This window comes from Amblyomma mixtum, chromosome 10 (assembly GCF_055824585.1).
Source record: "Amblyomma mixtum isolate Tamu chromosome 10, ASM5582458v1, whole genome shotgun sequence".
Classification (NCBI taxonomy): domain Eukaryota; kingdom Metazoa; phylum Arthropoda; class Arachnida; order Ixodida; family Ixodidae; genus Amblyomma; species Amblyomma mixtum.
This window is the reverse complement of record NC_143021.1, coordinates 49,326,687-49,345,552: the sequence shown is the minus strand read 5'-3', so window position 1 is coordinate 49,345,552 and position 18,866 is coordinate 49,326,687. Positions and strand designations below refer to the sequence as shown.

Genomic DNA, 18,866 nt, shown 5'->3' with positions numbered 1-18,866 from the left:
TAGATAAACTCCCATCCTACCATGTGATAAGGGCACTGGCAGGACTGCAGCTAAGAATCGCGAAGACGTGATCATATTTTCTTAAACGAAACTGTTCGCGAATGGCGCGAATTTTGTCTTTGAGACTGACCCTTGTCTCAAACGTGGTTATGACAAGTGCCTCCCGAAAATGGTCGCTTGCTCAGATGGAGTCTAGCTCTCGAACAGTACAATTTTCCGGTGCGTTACAAGAAGGGAAAACTGCACGAAAATGCTGATGGCTTGAGCCGATTGCTGTAGGCAGGAGAACTTGGCAGCATCATCTCCTGTGTTTCTTTTCTTTTTAAACCTTGGTTTGAGCAGTCCGTCTTTAGCGATTTCAACGGGAATGTTTCGCGCTTTGTCGGCACAAAACTAAGCAATAATGATATCGCAGTTCAGTAAGTTTTGTTGATGTTGTTGGAAGCCTTGTACGCATTGCGAATGCTTGCTGGTGGGTCAGTGCCCTGTCGCGGGGAACAATCCACTGGTGCCTTCTATTGTTGATTGTTCGAGTTTTCATGATAATTCTGGAGGCCTGGCCTTCAACCTGGTTCCAGCCTCAGCTCCTCCGGCCCAGCGGTCGTGAACGCTGGCCATTCGAGATTTTTCTTGCCGCGGAGGAGCTGTTAAGATCGGCGAAAACGAACCTGGGAGGAATTCCTAGAAGGCACGAGTCATGATCCAACACAGGTGCGGCGGGGACTGGCGACGGCGGCAGCAGCGGCGGAAGCATCGGTGATGGCGACGGCGTCAGGTGGCCGAGTCTGCCCTCGCGTCGCCGGATGGAGTGATGCTGTGAAATGCCAAGCTGTTGATTTTACTTGAAAGACGCCTGCGACATTGACAGAGGTCCCGCGTCTCGGACAACAGGCGGGGGAGTGCTAGGCCCTTCTTCCACCTGCTGGGAAACCGAGTGCAATTCCTTTCCCAGTGAGGTACCGATCTTAAAGCAGTGCTGAAGTCGACACGAGAGCCTTCGATGACGTGTCTTTTCCGCTGTCCGCCGGCTGGGAAACGGCGTGCCATTCCTTCCCGTTGGAGGCGCTGAAGTTGCCACGGTGGTGAATTCGACACGGCAGTGCTTGATGACTGCTTTTTCCCCTTTCCATCGGCCCAGCAGTGACAGAGCAACAGCACCGCCTGACGCGGGTGGTACAGCCAGTGCCCACAACTGCCCACCTGACTGGACATCGATTTTCGAACTTTATTCCCCGAGACATTCCTTACTCGACGATAAATATGTACAAATAAACCTGCTGTACAGTTTCCTAAGTAACGGAGTTCGACACCGTCCTTCGCCGCCGAGACCTGCGGGGCTGAACGGGTCTGACAACCCAAGGGCCCCTCGGTCTCCAGCACCAGCTTCTCAGACATACATTACACGATTTTGCTAGGCTGTGGCTGTGAACCTCCGAATTAGTGCCACATAGAAGACAACCAAGACCAGGCAGTACCGAGGAATGGAGCGTTCGAACTGGGCCAGCTTCTTGGACTTGCACTAGACGATTTTGTAGGCTGTGAACCTCCGGATTAGTGCCTGACATAAGACGACCAAGAGCGTGGAGTGCCACGGAACGGAGTGCTCGCGCTAGACCAGCTTCTCGGACACTCACTAGACGAATTTGCTAATTCACTACGACCAAGAGGCGGGCAGTGTGGGGGATCTGAGCGCTAACGCTAGACGAGCTTCTCCGACATACTCTACACGATTTTGCTAGGTCTTAAACCTCCGGATTAGTGCCACATGGAGTACAAGCAAGAGGCGGCATCGCTGGGTGTGTTAAATATGAACTTAGGTGTGATAGCGTGACGCTGGTTGTGACGCCATTGGGGTCTTACCATTGGGGTCGTTACCACGACGCTCGAGCTTATATATTGCTGCGCGCTTTTTTTTTAAATGTTTTTCGTTCGTCGTCCACGTCTGGCGTCAGTCACATCATCTGGCGACTAGGCACTTCTGCCACGCGTGGGGCCACCTCGCGACTGCGGAAGAAACGTTCTTCGCTAAGAAGACCAGCCAGTACACTCGGCACGTTCTTTGAACGCTTGACCGTCGTCTGAGCTGTACCTGTTCAAGGAGCACGACAGCGAACGAAAGCGTCGACTGAAGTCCAGAGGAAACGCTGCCGGAGGGAAGACAGACACAGCATGTGATGAGTACTGCCAAAATGCCTTCTTACTTTATTTATTTATTTATTTATTTATTTATTTATTTATTTATTTATTTATTTATTTATTTATTTATTTATTTATTTATTTATTTATTTATTTATTTATTTATTTATTTATTTATTTATTTATTTATTTATTTATTTATTTATTTATTTATTTATTTATTACAGATACCTGCAGCGCCCAAGGGCATTATTGCAGGGGGGGAAACACAATAACGTCTGCTCATTTGGCCGAAAGATACACGTAATAACAGAAATATAATCACACAACCAATAGATTAGAAAAAACATGCACTGAAGGAAGACAACCACGCTCCAGAAATAAAATAACACTAATGAAATGAGCCGCCGCGGTGGCTCAGCGGTTACGGTGCTCGGCTGCTGTCCCGAAAGACGCGGGTTCGATCCCGGCCGCGGCGGCTAGAATTTCTTTGGAGGAGAAATTCTAGAGGCCCGTGTACTGTGCGATGTCAGTGCACGTTAAAGAACCCCAGGTGGTCCAAATTTCCGGAGCCCTCCACTACGGCGTCTCTCATAGCCTTAGTCGCTTTGGGATGTTAAACCCATAAACCTAAACCTAAACTAATGAAATGAAAAAGACACGCGCAAGACAACTGCGCGCCACGTCACACATCACACGAGCAGCAGCGACGGTGGTGATCGGACGCCCCCTTATCTGCTTTGTTTTCGTCTTACAGGTGGGTTACCCCTGACTGCCTGCTGCTACAGTGCGCTGCCTTGTTCTGTCCTGAAGGCGGACATTCCAGTGTGCCTACCGACGCTCAGCTCCCGTGAATTACTTGCATCTGCAGATTTCAGCGACGAACCCTGCTGCGCTGGCCTCAAGACAGCTCTAAGTGTGACGTCACAGACTTCTGCGCCACCGCGCTTCTACCGGCCAAGCTTTAAACGGGTCACACGAGCAGCAGCGACGGTGGTGATCGGACGCCCCCTTATCTGCTTTGTTTCCGTCTTACAGGTGGGTTACCCCTGACTGCCTGCTGCTACAGTGCGCTGCCTTGTTCTGTCCTGAAGGCGGACATTCCAGTGTGCCTACCGACGCTCAGCTCCCGTGAATTACTTGCATCTGCAGATTTCAGCGACGAACCCTGCTGCGCTGGCCTCAAGACAGCTCTAAGTGTGACGTCACAGACTTCTGCGCCACCGCGCTTCTACCGGCCAAGCTTTAAAAGGGTCACACGAGCAGCAGCGACGGTGGTGATCGGACGCCCCCTTATCTGCTTTGTTTTCGTCTTACAGGTGGGTTACCCCTGACTGCCTGCTGCTACAGTGCGCTGCCTTGTTCTGTCCTGAAGGCGGACATTCCAGTGTGCCTACCGACGCTCAGCTCCCGTGAATTACTTGCATCTGCAGATTTCAGCGACGAACCCTGCTGCGCTGGCCTCAAGACAGCTCTAAGTGTGACGTCACAGACTTCTGCGCCACCGCGCTTCTACCGGCCAAGCTTTAAACGGGTCACACGAGCAGCAGCGACGGTGGTGATCGGACGCCCCCTTATCTGCTTTGTTTTCGTCTTACAGGTGGGTTACCCCTGACTGCCTGCTGCTACAGTGCGCTGCCTTGTTCTGTCCTGAAGGCGGACATTCCAGTGTGCCTACCGACGCTCAGCTCCCGTGAATTACTTGCATCTGCAGATTTCAGCGACGAACTCTGCTGCGCTGGCCTCAAGACAGCTCTAAGTGTGACGTCACAGACTTCTGCGCCACCGCGCTTCTACCGGCCAAGCTGTAAACGGGTCACACGAGCAGCAGCGACGGTGGTGATCGGACGCTCCCTTATCTGCTTTGTTTTCGTCTTACAGGTTGGTGAAAAACCTACTTTTCTACTCGCCATTCTTTTCTTTCACCACCGCTGCTGCTGCCGTGTTGCTCGCTGCCGCCTTGTTTCCTACCGTGCTCTCGGTTGTAGTGTTAGGAGAAAGATTTCTCGATTTTAAACCTGTATGTTGCACAAGCTATACCAAGGCTAACATGCCGGAGACATGTCCTTCCTGCGACAAATGTCTGCCAAGTGACAGACTCGCCATCAAGTGCGCCGAATGTGAGTACACCTACCATCTCGGCAATTGCTCTGGTGTTTCTGCGTCAACATATAAGGGAAAAGGCGAGAAAGGTCGCAAAGCGTGGCGATGTCCAGACTGTCGTAAAACAAACGCAGGAAGCTCTGACACACCCAGCACGCAACCTGACCTTGCTAGCTGTTTAGCCGGCATATGTCAAAAACTTGATGCTCTTGCTGGCCTGCCTGACCAAGTCGATGAAGTGAAGAAGTCTATTGAACTAATGTCAAAAAAATACGATGATATACTTGAGCAACAGGTAAAACACGAGAAAGAGATCAGTACCTTAAAGAAACGTGTTAGTGGATTTGAGACCAGAGTCGACGCTGATGATGTTGAGTCGTTGAAAATGACTGTAAATGACCTTGAGTGGCGAAACAGAAAGCTGAACCTTGAGGTGCACGGCATACCGGTGACAAATGATGAGAATCTGATGGAAAAGGTAAATGACGTAGCAAAATCTGTGAATTTGCCAGAGCTCACTTTGAATGATGTCGATGTTGTGCACAGACTTCCTTCAAAGCCAGGAAAGGTGCCCGGGACCATTGTACGGTTTTCAAAGCTCTCAACTCGTGGCATGTGGTTTCAGAAGCGGACAGTTTTAAGAGATGTTCAGTCAGATGTTTCAGTCAGCGAAAACATGACGCGTCAAAGCCGTGAGCTCTTGCGCTATGTAAAGGCTTGGGCAGGGGAAAATGATTACCAGTACGCTTGGCACCGGAATGGGAAAGTGTTCGTTAGAAGGAAACAACATGATCCCGCGATTGTCATCCATTGTGCAGCAGATTTGGACCAGCTATAAAGCCAGTAATTTGCGGTAACACGCGGCACTCTTTTTTCGATGTCTCTTTATACTAATCTTGTTGATCTTTCTGACCTCAGTAGTTCCATTAAGCCTGATAATCCTCATTGTTGCTCTTGCATTCATGTTAATCTCAGATCTGGTCGAAATAAGCAAGAAGAACTTGACTGTTTTTTCAGCGAAGTGGAAGCTCGTTTCAATGTTGTTATGTTTTCAGAAACGTGGTTTACTTGTGAAGGTGACGTCTATGTTATTCCGACGTACAAGTGTTTCTATTTGAACCGATCCATAAGAAGGGGAGGTGGTGTTTCAATGTTAGTTTCAAATCTTATGGAATCAGAAATGCTGCCTGAATTTTGTTGTATTACACCCCATTACATTCACTCCTGGCAGTCAAGTCTGGCACAAGGATATTTTGTGTCTGCTATCGTCCACCGGGTAGCAGTTCTGCTGAGCTCTTTTTATTTCTTGATTCATTCCTAGAATTTGTTAACATCAACCAATATCAGTTAATTTTAGGTGGCGATTTTAACATTGACATGCTGGCCAACAATAACACAACAATCGAGTTCAATACTTTATTTAACGTTCACTCCTGTGAAAACGTCATCATGTCACCTACACGGATTACGACAGAATCAGAAACGCTTTTAGATCTGTTCATAACAAATTTCAAAACAGAAAGCTTGAAATCTGGCACCATCGCTTATGCTCTAAGTGATCACATGCCAATATTCATATCTGTCAATCTCACTCTCAATTCTCAACGACAACCAGACCAAACATCCTTTTATCGAGTTATAAATGATCACACGTTATGCGAGTTTAAGGAACGCTTATCTATTGTTAACTGGGAACATGTTCTTGAGGAAAGCGACCCTGATGAAGCTTACGAAAAATTTTAGAGACATTTACTGACATTTATAATGCTTCCTTTCCACTGAAGAAATTTTCCCAATCAAAGGAAAGTAAGAAACCATGGGTCGACAAGGACATGTTGCAGTTGATAAAAAAAACGAGATAAACTCTATAGACTGTTTTTGCAAAGTAGGTGCCCTGAAGAAAACGTTCAAAAAATTCAGGAACTTCGTCACAAAGCAACTTCGCGTCGCTAAAAAGCAATATCTTTATAACCGCTTTAATTCAACTGCTGGACAATCTCAAAAAGTTTGGAAGGTTTTAAAATCTATCTTCGCTAATTCTTCCGAACCGACCACAAAAATTATTCATGAAGGGATTGAACTAAAAGGTGCTGATCTAGCAGATGCCTTTAATGACTACTTTCTTTCCTTTGCTGACACATCAAGCGGCGACGTAAATCTGTCCTATATGAGTGCCCGAAATGGTAAAACAATATTTCTAACACCGGTTACAGTAAATGAAGTAATTACAGAATTTTTATCGCTTAATAATAGTAAAGCTACAGACGCGTCAGGTTTCCAGATACATCCCATAAAATTTACCATCGACATTCTTGCACCTTGCCTCGCCCATATCTTCAACCTCTCTTTGGTTACCGGAGTTTTTCCGCGTCTTATGCAAAGGGCAAAAGTGACAGTAGTGTATAAAAAAGGAAACAAAAATGAAATGGCAAACTATCGCCCGATATCAATCTTACCTGTATTTTCTAAAGGCCTCGAAAAAGTTATTCTTAAACGACTATCCTGCTTCACTGAAAGATATAACATTATCACTAACGCTCAATATGGCTTTCGTAAAAACAGATCGACTGAGTTAGCTCTCCTTGCTCAGAAAGAATTCATACTAAAACATTTTGAGTCAAAAAACATGGTACTCGGATTATTTTTAGATTTTTCAAAGGCGTTTGACCTTGTTAATCACTCTGTGCTGCTTAAAAAATTAGATCACTACGGTATTAGAGGCATAGCCCATATGTTGATTTCCTCATACTTGCGACATAGGTCTCAGTTTGTCAGTATTGCCGGTGAATGCTCCCATTTGAAATCGGTAGCTTCTGGCGTTCCGCAAGGGAGCATTTTGGGTCCGTTTCTTTTTGTTCTTTACGTCAATGATATTGTCCGCATTGATAGCACTGCTAAGTATATAACTTACGCAGATGACACTAGTCTGTTTTTTTCGGGTACTTCAACTGCTGATCTTGCAAATCGAGCTAATAAAACCTTAAAAGCAATAAATACTTGGACGGTTGATAATCACTTAAGAATTAACGTTAGTAAAACAGCAGCAGTCATGTTTCACCCACGTCACAAACACTTTGAACTACCTCTAATTGAATTAAACAATACCAGAATAGAGTTTGTGCAGTCTGCGAAAACTCTGGGCGTTTACTTTGCAGCAGATATGTCATGGAGTGACCATAATAATTACGTAGTTCAGAAACTTTCCAGAACAGTTGGTATCATGCGCCGCAATTGCTTTAATTTTCCTATGTCAGTCGACATGTTACTTTACCACTCTTTGTTCTCTTCTATAGCCAACTACGGATGTATGGTGTGGGCAACAACAACAGCTGAAAATATTAACAAACTCACAGTGTTACAAAAACGAATTATACGCATTGCATGTAAAGTGCCATATTTCTTTCACACTGCGAGCCTTTTCCATCGACACAACGTCATACCAATGAAGTCCATGTATAACTATAGGCTGTGCTATAAATATAAACTCGCCATAATGAAAAATGATGACTCCTTACTTGCACTGGCTGGGCTAGAGCAAAGCAGAACTGTGTATGATACCCGCGCAGCAGAACCTTGGAATGTTAAGAAATGCCGCACAAACTATGGCAAACAAATGTTGCAGCATACCTTACCGACACTTCTGAACCAGTTGTACTGCCACAAGAATCTTGATCTATCCAATATTTCTCTGAAAGAATTGCCCCAAATGTTCATGTAGTTTTTTTTTTCTTCCTATTACCACTTTTAGTGCACCTGTCAATTTTGCTGTCATTTATTTTCTCCTCCCTGTGTTTGCCTTTATAGGCTCTTTGATCTAATGTAGTTCTTCTTTCTTTTATAAGCACAATGTACTGCGTATTGAACGTACATGTCTCTTTCTCTGTACCGAACATACTTTACTCACATTTTGTTTGATGTCGTACTCCGCCACCGTCAATGCTGCACTGTAAGAGGAAGCCAGGACCTCTCAAGCTGTCTATACAGCTTTTTCCCTGGCTGTCCTCGCAACACCCAGTTGCGGAAAATAAACCTTCAAACCTTCAGATAAAAATGCGCGGAATTGACCTTCCGTGCAGCACTCAGTGACGCCGGCTGGTAGCCTGTTCCATTCATTGTTCGTCCGTGGAAAGAACGAGGTTTTATAAACATCTGTGCGACACTTAATCTCTCGGATCTTCCACAGATGATCAACTCGTCTAGAAAAGAAATGAGGTTGAAGCAGATACCGGTCTTTGTCAGTGCTCAGCTTTCCAAAATAGATGCGATGCATGATTTGAAATCTCAAATGTTTCCTACGGTTAGCTAAAGATCCCCAGCCAAGGTGGTTTTTAAGAGACGTGACACTAGTTGAGAAGCTGTAATTCTTGGACACAAATCTCGCAGCATTATTTTGGACGCGCTCGAGCATATCACATAAGTAAGCAAACTGGGGGTCCCATACAGGACAGGCGTATTCAAGAATTGGTCGGATGTAAGTGAAATACAGGAGTTGTTTGACATTAGACGGTGCTTTATTTAAATTTATTTTTAAGAAATTAAGCATTCTGCAGGCTTTGGATGTAGTGTACTCAACTTGCCTCGTCCATGTTAGGTTAGATGAAAAATAAACGCCGAGGTACTTGTATTATGGGAACATTATGTAGTGAGTAATTTGTTTGTAATAGGGAACGCTTTCGAGTGAAAGAGATAAATTGGCATTTTGTGGCATTCAAAGACATTTGCCATTTTAAGCACCAGGACTGGATGGAATCCAAGTTTTGCTGTAGTTTTAGCGCATCAGAGGAATTTTCCACAACAGTGTAAACGACACAATCGTCAGCATAGAGCCGAACTTTGCAGGTAAGATCCAAGACAATATCATTGATATAAATCAGAAAAAGAAGGGGTCCGGTACACCTGAGGAAACGTTTACATAATCTAAGACAGCGGTGTTTGATGCTAAAACTCTGAACTTCTAATCATACGCGGAGCGTTTTTAACTCTTTGTTGATGCGAACGAAATCGCTGAAGTCAAAAACTGTCTATTTGTTACTGTTATTGGCGCGGAAGCTTATGAGGTGTTGAAAAGTCTGTGTGTTCCGAAAACACCCGCTGAGCAGACGTGTGCTGAGATAAAGCGACTGCTTTGCTTCAACCCCAGTACTGTTCGAACAGCTCTGTGATGCCTAACGGTGCAAGTTCAATCGCCGTGTACAACTAGAGCGTGAAGGTGTGGAAGAAGTTTTTGTTGAACTGAAACACTTGGCTACGAAGTGCGATTTTGTCAGATTCTTGCAAGATGCCTGACGTGACATGTTAGTTGCAGGCTTGCGGAACGAGGAAAGCCAGCGCGCATTGTTCACTGCCGAGAACTTGACGTTTGAGGGGTCGTGACAAATTGCGTTGGACCGAGAGTTAGCAAAGCATACCGCTGTAATGCAAGCGAGAGAAGCAAACTTTTCGCTGCATTCCTTGCAGGCTAAGAGCAAGAGCGCAAGGAAAGAAAGATTACTGAAGTCGAATTCTCACCAAGAGCCAGTGAAAGTGTTTTGTGAAAGATGTGGCAGGAAGCACCAATCACAGCCGTGCTGGTACAGAAATCTTAAGTGCAATAAGTGTTTAAAAGTCGGTCACTTGCACAAAATGTGACCAAACGCAAGGCGCCTGAATACAGTGGATGGTACTGAGGACGAGGAAGAAGAGACAGACGTGCAGCATTTTAGAAACTTGACTCGATAAAGTTTCGAAGTGAATGTTGAAGTGAAAGGCAAGCCATTTAAAATGCGGATCGACACCGGCGCGGCTGTTTCAATTGTTCCAGAGCGTGCGGAAACGTCTGTCTTTCCGCACGTAAAGTGTGCGCCCGCTAGCATGTCACTGCGCGCCTGCACGGGGGAGCCGTTTTTTTTTAAAGGCCAGTGTGACGTATCAGTCGCATACGGGAATCGGCGCATGAATCTGCCCGTTTTCGTAACGCGCGATAACGGGACGCGGCAAACAGCACTGTTAGGTCGCAACTCGCTTGAACGCCTTCAGTTCGAGCGGTGATAGTTCAGCCAGATTTCGGGCGGAAGCCGCGTTGAGGCGCTGGGTGAAAAATTTCCTTCGGGTTTCTCGAACACGCTGGGCGCTGTACGCAATTTTGAGGCAAAGATGGAGCTCAATCAGAATGCTGCTCCCGTTTTCAGTCGCGCATTGTCGATTCCCTTCGCGCTACGTTAGAGAGTAGAAAAACAACTCGGCCAAGTGGTAGGAACAGGAATGCTTAGGCAAGTTTCACACAGCGAGTGGGCAGCACCAGTTTTAGTGGTCCAGAAGAAAGGTGCTAGCCTGCGGCTATGCGGAGATTATAAAGTTACAGTGAACCCAGTGTTGAAGACCATACACTATCCGTTACCAAGATCGGATGACTTGTATCGGATGACTTGTGCTCGACCTGTCTGCTGCTTCCCAGCAAGTGTCGCTCGCTCCAGAAGCCACTTTTGACTCCTAACACTAGTTTGGGGCTTTTCGTATTTCAACGCCTTCCGTCCTGGGTGGCTAGCGCTCCAGCCATTTTCGAAGCCTTGATGGATGAAGTGTTGAAAGGCATTCCGAGAGTTGGATGCTACATTGATGACGTCACTGTGGCAGGCTTGGGCATGGACGATTGCCAAAAGACATTCGAACGTGTCTTGCAGCGATTGTGTACCTACAACACCACATGAATGTCGATAAGTGCCATTTTTTACAAGGCTCAGTTACTTATTTGGGTCGCGATGTGACGGCGGAGAGCATTTACCATTCCAAGTTCAGTTTCCGAACTGAAGGCGTACCTGGGGATGTTGAATTTTTATTCAGAGTTACGTGGCCATAGCAGCACAGCCACTTTACCAGCTTCTAAAGGAGGACCAAAAGTGGTCATGGTCTAAAGAATGCAGCGACTCTTTCCGCTCCACCAAAAAGCTGCTCACAAGCAGCAAAGTGTTGACATTCTATGACGTCAATAAGCCGAGCGGAATGCTTTGCGACGCCTCATCTTATGGCCTGGGAGCTGTTAGTTTTAACGACACAGCAGACGGCAGCGAACGTCCCATAGCGTTTGCCTCTCGAACGCTGACAGCTGCAGAAATGTATCCGCAGTGTGAGTGCAAGGCCTTGGCTTTGGTTTTTGGGTTGAAGAAATTCCATCGGTACTTGTACGGAAGGGAATTCACACTTTATACTGACCACCAGCCATTGCTAGGCATCCTTGGCCAGAACAAACCGACGCCTACTTTGACCGAAGTGCGCATGCAGCGTTTGGCTATGCTGCTGGCTGCTTGCAATTACCGGCTTAAGTATCGGAAAGGCAAGAACCTGGAAGCAGCGGACGCGCTCTCCAGATTACTGCAGGCGGAGAAAGCAACCGATGTAGCAGAAGAATGCCTAGGAGTGTTCGAGAGCCTGTCGTTATGTGCTGCGAATGTTGCCAAGGCCACAAAGCGGAACTTCACTTGAGTCGTGTGTGTGAATGCACACTGAATGGTTGGCCAAACCAAGACCCTGAGGGCGTATCACGTGCGCCGTTATGAGCTGTCACTTGAGCAAGGATGACTAGCATGGAGTACTCGAGTGGTAATGCCAGATGAGTTGAGGGAACGCGTGTTGTATTTGCTTCATGACGAACATGCAGGTAGCACCCGCATGAAAATGCTTGCCAGAAGCTTTGTGTGGTGGCCTGGTATACATCAAGTTATCGCGATGTACGTTAGAAGGTGCAAAATCTTTCAAGCAGTGCAGGTGCTGGGAGCGATTTCACGTTGATTTTGCTTGCTAAAATCTTAATGTGTTCCTTGTTCTAGTTGATTCTTTCTCTAAATGGGTGGAAGTTTGGCCGATGTCATCAACGTCTGCCACGAAGACAATTGAGAAACTAAGGAGCCTCTTTCAGCCTGCGGACTGCCTGAAACATTAGTCAGTGACAATGGGCCGCAGTTCACGTCTGCAGAGTTCTCTGACTTCTTGGAGAACAATGGTGCTTTTTAGCACGTCCAACGTGCTTTTAGCATGTTCTTACCCCGCCATATCATCCCGCGTCTAATGGTGTGGCAGAACGCACCGTGCAGACGATGAAACGATCGCTGCTGAAGCAGGTCATGGAACGCGATGACATTCGCATGCGTTCGCTTCTGGAGTGCGTTGATAATTTTCTTGTCGCCAATAGAAATACACCCAGCAGTGTGACGGCACAAACGCCTGCGCAGTTGTTTGTAAAGCGTCAACCGCGTGCAAAGCTTTCTTTGATCAAACCCAGCTTTTTCTGTAATATGCAACAAAAATAAATTGACATGAAAGAAAAGCGTGATGTGGTGCGTTTCGCGAAGGTGATCGCGTCTACGTGAAGACAGTGCGCTGTGAACATGCCTCTTGGGAGGAATGTGTGGTGCACCTAGTTGTGAGTGCTGTGGCGTACGCTGTGAAAGTGCAGGGGCATCTTCAATTCACCCACGTTCACCATCTACGGCCACACCATGCTATTCCTGCGGCAACCTCAGAGCCACCGTGTGCAACAGAAGCACCAAATGGACTGCCTCCACTAGGCACCCCTCCCGGTGGCTCAGTTATGGCGCTCGGCTGCTGGCCCGAAAGACGCAGGCTTGATCCCGGCCGCGGCGGCTGAATTTCGATGGAGGCGAAATTCTAGAGGCTGGTGTACTGTGCGATGTCGGTGCACGTTAAAGAACCCCAGGTGATCAAAATTTCCGAAGCCCTTCACTGCGGCATCCCTCATAGCATGAGTTGCTTAGGGACGTTAAACCCCAATAAATCAGTCTCTACTAAGCGGTCCTCTGTGTAATAAGGGAGCCCAGTAAGCGCAAGCGTCAGAAGAAAGGAATCTGAACACTACTCAACGTCCTCTAATGGATGACGAAGTGCCAACCTCTGCTACTCCAGACCTGTCACCACAGGAAAGTCCAGGGCAGCTGCCAGCATCGGAGCCCACGCCACCTACTGCGGGGAAGAACCACCGCTTCCTAGGAATGCTCGTTTGAGCAGGAAAACGGACTGGTTCCGACACGAGAACATTAAGTAATGCTCGGGGGGGGGGGGGGGGGGGGGGAATGTGATAGCGCTACGCTGGTTGTGACGTCATTGCGGTCTTGCGGACCATGATTACGTGCGGCGTTATCACGACGCTCGAGCCAATACGGTATATCGCTGCGCGCTTTTCAATAAACGTTCGTCGTTCGTCGTCCACGTCTGCCGTAAGTCATATCAGCAGGGATCTTTTCTGAGCTCAAAAAATTTAACGGCATCGGTTTTATGGCACACACCCCCTACGCAGCGGCAGTACATAGAATAGGAAATAATAAGAGAAAACGTGATTGCTTATAACCAGGACTGGCAGAGGACGTCTCATATTTTTACGTGAAGGCTAGGAGCAACACAGGTAATCTGCTAGGCAAGGGATCGACGACTTAGGCCAGTCGCACAGCACACAAGCGCGCACCTCAGCGTCGTCTTCATTCCACGACTGTGCACCGTAACACTACACCCCCCTCCGCCGGGTGGAAGGAAGCACAGTCCCTGGGCGTCCTAAGGTGGTGGGTTTGAATGGTAGGGCTTAAGACGGGCGACGTGCACGAGCTGTGTGGAGGGGGCCGTGAGTGGAGTGTGGGGGGGCAGGGTCTAGATTTCGTAGGTCACATTGTTCAGTTGCCTCAAGACGCGGTAAGGACCCACGTAACCAGGCAGCAGCTTCTCACAGGCCCACACGGCCCGCAGGGAGCCAGAGGAGTACGAGGGAGCCAGGAGGGTAGTGGGCCTCACGGTGACGAAGGTCGTACCGACGTTTTTGAGCGAGTTGCGAAGCGTGGAGACGATTTCGAGCGGTTTGGTGGGCGGCGTCAGCACGGGCAATGGAGTCAGAAGCGTAACTACTGGTAGAAGGGTCATGAGGCAGGGTGCTGACAAAGGGTAGCAGTGGGTCGCGGACAAAGAGCAGGTAGAAGGGGGAGTAGCCGGTGGTATCAAGGCGTGTGGAATTGTAGGCGAACGTCCCGAAAGGTAAACTCACGTCCCAGTCACGCCGGCGGTCTGAGACATACATAGACCGCATGTCCGTCAGGATGCGGTTAGGAAGCTCAGTAAGGCTGTTGCTCTGAGGATGGTAGGCCGTCGTGAACTTGTGGTGGGTGCACATGAGCGCAGAAGGTCGTGGACCACGTTAGAAAGAAAGCAGGGGCCGCGATACGTAAGCAGTAGTCAAGGAGCGCCATGAAGTAGGACGACGTCATGGAGAAGAAAGTCGGCGACATCGGAGGCACGGCTGGTAGGGACAGCGCGCTTGAGTGTAGTGTAATCGGTCTCAACGGCAATCCAATTGTTCCCGGAAGCTGATGTGGGGAAAGAACCAAGCAGGTCGAGACGCACACAAGAAAATGAGTCAGTCGGGATGTCAATGGGCTGAAGCTGGCCACTAGGTGGAAGCGGGGGCGTTTTTCGGTGCTGACACTGATCGCAAGCAGCACCATACTCGCGGACAGAGCGGAGCGGTAAAGGCCAGAAGAACCGCCTGCGCACGGTGTCGTACGTGCGTGACACGCCGAGGTGCCCTGCAATAGGAGCGTCATAAAGTTGGGAAAGTGCTGTGAAGCAGAGATGGGTTGAGACGACGAGCAAGTGGTCGGCGTCATCGGGGTGCAATTGCGTCGGTACAGAGTATCGTGATGCAGCACGAACAGGCGCAGAACAGGTTCGGAAGGGTCGCTGCGGAGGCTGTTGACTATGAGGCGCAGAGATGAATCACGGAACACAGTGAATGTTGGTCCGTAACGACGCAGAAGAGCCTTGCTAACAAATAAGGGCGGAATTTCGTTAACGCCCAAACAAGATCAAGGCACTCCCGCTCCGCAATAGAATAGTTTCTTTCGGAAGGAGAGAGCAGGCGGCTGGCATAGGCAGTCACACGAAAGTGCTCATGTTGGCGCTGCGCAAGGATGGCGCCAATACCATGGCCACTCAACAAGCATCAACCTTAATTTGGCGTTGGCCGAAGCTGCTCTTGATAAAGATGATGACTTGCATCATGTGTGCTCAAATACCGCAGAGTCCTCGCACAACTCCCACTGTCTTTGCTCTGCGCCCTTTCGAATTGTATTTACTCTTGCATTGTCGCCATAAGGGCGCCATCGCAATTTCATCAGGGCTTCTCCTTGGAGTTCAGTTGGAGACCAGCGCTGCGGAAGACAGCAAGGATAGTAGCAAGACGGCGTTGGTGGCTTTCGAAAGTGGGAGAGAACACGACAACGTCACCTCGCGGACAGAGGTGAACGTCACCTAGGTAGCACAAGCACGTTGTCCATTTCAAGCCACGCAGAAGGGAGCCCATCATGCGCTCGAAGGTGGCAGGAGCGTTGCAGAGTCCGAAAGGCATGACTTTGAATTTGTAGAGGCCATCGGGGGTGACAAAGGCAGTCTTTTCGCGATCCGGTTCGTCAACATCAATTTGCGAGTAGCCTGAACGGAGATCGATGGAAGAAAAATAGCTGGCGCCATGTAGACAGTCGAGGGCGTCATCAATTTTCGGAAGAGGATAGACGTCTTTCTTTGTTACTTGATTAAGATAACGATAGTCAGCACAGAAGCGCCATGCCATCTTTCTTTTTGACCAACACCACAAGGGATGCCCGAGGGCTGCTAGAAGGCTCGATAATATTATTCACCAGCATATTCTCCACCTCTGTCTGGATGGCATGGCGCACAGAAAGAGAGACACGATAGGGCCTTCTTTGTATAGGGCTGGCATCGCTCGTGTTGATGCGATGGGTCGCGACAGTAGTTTGGCCAAGAGGATGTAACTGTAGGACATCCTGTAGACGTCACTGTAGGAAGCTCAAAGGGCACAGAGGGCGTTGGTATGGTCAGGTGGCAAATGCGCCGCGATCATTGCAGAAGTAGGGTCCTGGCGTGAAGCGGCCGAGTGAGGAAGGGCATGGAGATAAGAGTTAGGCTCAGCTGTGAGAGCAGAAACTGTGCATTCGCCAAACGGAACCAGTTCAGCGAGCGCGATGCCACAGGGTAAAACTTGGGGAGAGAGACTGAAGTTCAGAATCGGAAGGTAGGTGCGGTTGCCGGTGACGGTCAGGAGTGTGTGTGGAAGGATGACGTTACGCTGGAGGACAACGTCCTTGATTAGGTACGTGACATACGCACCATCAGGAACGGTGGGAAACGGAGACATTGGGACATAGACTGCAGCATCGCGCGGCAGGCGAGTAATTCAGCGCACGTAAGCGAGGCGGCTTGGTATCGGCGCTCTCAGAGCAGAGCGGCAAGTCCAAACAAAGGCCAGTGAAACAAGCAATTAACGCCGCGTGCGTCGTTAAAAATTGATGCCGAGGATCACATCGTGGGGGCAATGGTCGAGGACAGTGAATAGCACAGGTGTAGCACTACCGGCAATGCAAACATGCGCAGTGCCTAGTCCAACAACGGCAGCAACACTTCCGTCGGCGACACGAACGGCTGAGCAGACAGCATGTGTCACAACCTCCTTCAGACGACGGCGGAAGCAGGAGCTCAAGACAGTAATTTGGGCGCCAGTGTCAATCAGAGCGGTAACTTGTGCACAGTCCACACAGATATCGAGAAGGTTACGGCGAGGAGCGAGGGTCAGGAGATGATTTTCTGGCCGGTTCATCAATGCAGCGTCTCCTCCGGGGGTTGCATCGGCTAGTTTTCCGAGGAGTGGCGGGCGTTGGAAGGACAAGGGTTGCGGCGAGTGATAGGAGAACGGGAGCGGCGGCCTAGTGGAGAAGAGGGCAGCTGGACCCATGAGCTTGCGGAGCGGGCTCGTCACGGAGGGGTTCGGGACGTGGTGAGTAGCGCCGCGGGCCTTAGTCGCTCCGGCGGTCGACGAAGGAGAAGGGACGAGGCGGAGGGGACCAACGGCTGCGGCAGTGACGGGAGATGTGTCCGACGCGTGAGCAGGTAAAACAGATTGGCCGATCATCAGAGGTACGCCATTCTGCCGGATTGCGGTACCGCTACCGAGGCGAGAACCTGCGACTGAAAGTGGCAGGCGCGATCACTGGAGGGTCCGGGCTGGCACGAACGTTGCCTGCTAGGCGAGCAGAAGGAACTACCACGTTCGCAACCTCCTGGCGTACGACGGCCTGCATGAGTGCCAAGGTGTTGTCCGGAAGTTGCAAGGTAGACAAAGCGAGTGTCATCGCCTCCAGTTCGCGGAGCACAATGCGGGTTAAGTTAGCCGGGTCGGAAGGCTGCCTCAGGATTGGTAGATCTTCACATGAGGAGCTAGCCGCAGTGTTCGGCAGCCCGTAAAAACGGTGAGAAAGGCGCCGGTGTTTGGCTTGCTCGAAACGCCGGCACACCTCAAGAACACAAGCGACCGTAGAACAGTCTTTGCAGAAAAGCCTGTTAAAGGCATCGTCGGCAACGCCTTTCAGTATGTGGCCTACTCTATCTGCCTCGGACATGTCTTTATCAACTTTACGGCACAGGGCCCGGGCGTCCTGTATGTAGGCTAAGTATGGCTCGGAAGAAGTTTGGGCGCGCGACGCGAGAGCCTTCTTGACGGCGAATTGGCAGCGAGTTTCCCGAAGAGGTCGCGGAGCTTCTACTTACAGATGTCCCATGCGGTCATGTCATCTTCGTGGGTTTCGAACCACACTCTCGCGGTGCCGTTCAGGTAAAATATAACATTTGCGACCATCAGCGTCGCATCCCTGTTGTGCGTGCTGACCCGTTCGTAAAGGGAGAGCCAGTCGTCCACATCAACGTCGTCTGTCCGGCAGAACGTGCCTGGTTCGCGGTGGTCGGCCACTACGACAGCTCGCGCTGCTGGCGGAGAGGGATACGGAGCGGATTCGGTAGGCATGGTGGCGAGACGGCGGCCATAGCGGAGAGCCAGCTTGGGGTTTGGGATCGAATTTGGCCACCTCCACCAAATGTTACTTGAAGCCTAGGAGCAGCAAAGGTAATCTTCTAGGAAAAGGATCGAAGACTTGGGCCAGCGGCACAGCACACAAGCACGCACCTCAGCGTCGTCTTCGTTCCACGACTGTGCACTGTAACAATATATACAGGATGGCCCAGCTAACTTGGACCAAGATTTTTAAAAAACGTAAGCTTTCTTCAGAACTGAAATCGTGTGGATGTTATTAGGGTTTACCTAAAGTTACAGCACTATTTCTTTCACTCGTCCTGTTTGAATAATTAGGCGAGATAAATGAATTAACCTTTTAAATATAGCTTTAAACGTTCGGCGATCATAGGAAAGTTGTAGAGCTCCATAAATATTGTCCAACCCAGGCACTTCCAACGAGATAGACATAGCGTGGCCGTTTCTATTCAGGATAAACGAAAGCCCGTGGAGTTTAAAAATACCATGTGACAGCGCGCTCCATGCACCCGAATGCGCCGCGATTGCAGCGCTCTCATCCGTGCTTTGTAAAAAAGCATCATTAGCTTCGCGCCTTTCGTGCTGCCCAAGGCCCAAGACAAAGCGCGTTGTGCTTGGTTCTAAGATCAGCGCCAGTGGGTTCGGGCTGAAGTTGAAAGATAGCTCGGTTCCCGTTTCTGCGGCGTTAATTGCGCTCTCACGCTTGCAGAATGCATGCGAAGGAACGATGACAATCTCATGAGTTCGAATTTGGAAGCAA

At 49.1% G+C, this 18,866-nt stretch overlaps 1 protein-coding gene and 1 pseudogene across 1 annotated transcript in view; one reads left to right on the top strand and one right to left on the bottom strand.

Annotated features, from left to right (window-relative positions):
- Window positions 1-18,866, top strand: part of LOC149325737 (testis-specific serine/threonine-protein kinase 3-like) — a 203,828-nt gene that overhangs the window by 103,943 nt on the left and 81,019 nt on the right. The gene's annotated exons all lie outside the window — the stretch shown is intronic.
- Window positions 16,915-18,082, bottom strand: LOC149325738 (uncharacterized; annotated as a pseudogene).